The sequence below is a fragment of the Parus major genome, chromosome 1 (assembly GCF_001522545.3).
Source record: "Parus major isolate Abel chromosome 1, Parus_major1.1, whole genome shotgun sequence".
NCBI lineage: Eukaryota > Metazoa > Chordata > Aves > Passeriformes > Paridae > Parus > Parus major.
The window spans coordinates 274,602-276,415 of NC_031768.1; the positions used below are offsets into that span (position 1 = coordinate 274,602).

The window sequence follows — 1,814 nt, forward strand, 5'->3', positions numbered from 1 at the left end:
TGCCCAGCCAGCCCTGCTCCTCCTGCCCAGCTGGGCCATGGCAGGGTGAATGTCTGTGTGATTTGTGTCAGTGCCCAGCCCAGCCCAGCCCAGCCCTGCTCCTGCTCCTGCCGCTCCTGCCCGGGATGGGCCCTTTCCCAGCTCAGCCTGCAGCCCCCAGCACCACACACGGGCTCGGGAGCAGGGGATGGCACACGGCCTCAGCTCAGGGCACCAGAAATAGGAAATGGGAAATGGGAAATGGGAAATGGGAAATGGGAAATGGGAAATGGGAAATGGGAAATGGCCTGGCAGCTCCTGTCTCTCGGGATGGAGACTGGACTGAGATGTGCTGCTCTTAGTGGTTGTGCCAGGTGCTGCTGCCTGAGGATGGCTTCCTCCTCCTCCTCCCGCTGCCTGTGATGGGGGATGGCTGCTGGGGAGCTTCTCCAGGGCTGGAGAAACTTCTCACACACTACAGTCAGCGGCTTTGTGCAGGCCCAGGTGAGCCCAGGGAACAGCTGGACTGGCTGGTGGCTGGGAGGAGACCTGGAACGGCCCAGTGCTGGAGCTGGAGAGCGGACAGATGGCCCCAGGCATGGATCTGTTCTGCTCGGGGGCTGCAGGGTCCCCACAGTGAAGTGACGCACGTGGGACCCTGTGTGGGCCTGAGTGAGGAGCAGCTGGCACTGGCCGTGCCCAGGTGAGCCCTCTGTGGGGACAGCACAGCTCTGGGACGGCCCTTTGGCCACCTGGAGCAGGCAGTCCAAGCTGGCCACCCGCACACGGCCCTGTGTGTGGGAGGTGTTGCAGGAGGCCACCAGGGCCTGAGGGCTCCGGGCCTGGCAGGGTCACCCTCCACCCAAACTGAGCTGGCACAGAAGCAGCTCCCAGGTTTGCCACGGGACAAACGCAGCAGTGGCTGTTGGGCTTGGCCACTAAGCACAGGTGGTGGCTTCTCTTTCAAATGGCACAAGTTCTGTCCTCCTGTCCCTGCTCCCCCCTCAGCGGCCTGAGAAGCAGCTGCCAGTCCACAATTAGCAGGCACTAATTGGGCTTCCAGGGGGGGCTGCAGCTCAGCCTGCTCGGCCCATTCACACTGGGAATCCCAGAATCACCCAGGGGTTTGGGCTGGAGGGACCTTAAACCATCTCACTCCCCCCCTGCACTGCCAGTGCCGGGTCCCCAAGTGCCACATCTCAATCTCTGCCCGGAGATCAGGCACAGCCTTGTCCGAGGGGAGACCCCTGTGAGCCCCTCAGAGCTGTCCTGGGACCCCATCCCATGGGAAGGGGCTTTGGGACACACCGGGGGCAGCAAAGGCTTCCACAGGCCCAAATCCCCAGGAGAGCCCTTGGAACCCAAAACAGCCTCTGGATGAGGAGCCCCTGGGTCTCTGGCAGCCCCCAGGGTAACTGGGGAGCCCTGAGGGTAACTGGGAGCTCTCAGGGTAACTGGGAGCCCCCAGGGTAACTGGGGAGCTCTCAGGGTAACTGGGAGCCCTGAGGGTAACTGGGGAGCCCCGAGGGTAACTGGGGAGCTCTCAGGGTAACTGGGAGCCCCCAGGGTAACTGGGGAGCCCCGAGGGTAACTGGGAGCTCTCAGGGTAACTGGGGAGCCCCGAGGGTAACTGGGAGCCCCCAGGGTAACTGGGGAGCCCCGAGGGTAACTGGGGAGCTCTCAGGGTAACTGGGAGCTCTCAGGGTAACTGGGAGCTCTCAGGGTAACTGGGGAGCTCTCAGGGTAACCCTGGGGAGCCCCCAGGGTAACTGGGAGCTCTCAGGGTAACTGGGGAGCTCTCAGGGTAACTGGGAGCCCCCAGGGTAACTGGGAGC

General features: G+C 63.5%; 2 long non-coding RNA genes across 2 annotated transcripts in view; both read left to right on the plus strand.

Annotated features, from left to right (window-relative positions):
- Nucleotides 1–1,814, plus strand: part of LOC117244917 — a 16,889-nt gene that overhangs the window by 13,061 nt on the left and 2,014 nt on the right. The gene's annotated exons all lie outside the window — the stretch shown is intronic.
- The window catches only part of LOC109022453, a 5,009-nt gene that overhangs the window by 1,773 nt on the left and 1,422 nt on the right, over nucleotides 1–1,814 (plus strand). Inside the window, exon 2 of the long non-coding RNA XR_004498885.1 lies at nucleotides 342–682. This is a non-coding gene — a long non-coding RNA (uncharacterized LOC109022453). The remainder of the gene's footprint in view (nucleotides 1–341; nucleotides 683–1,814) is intronic.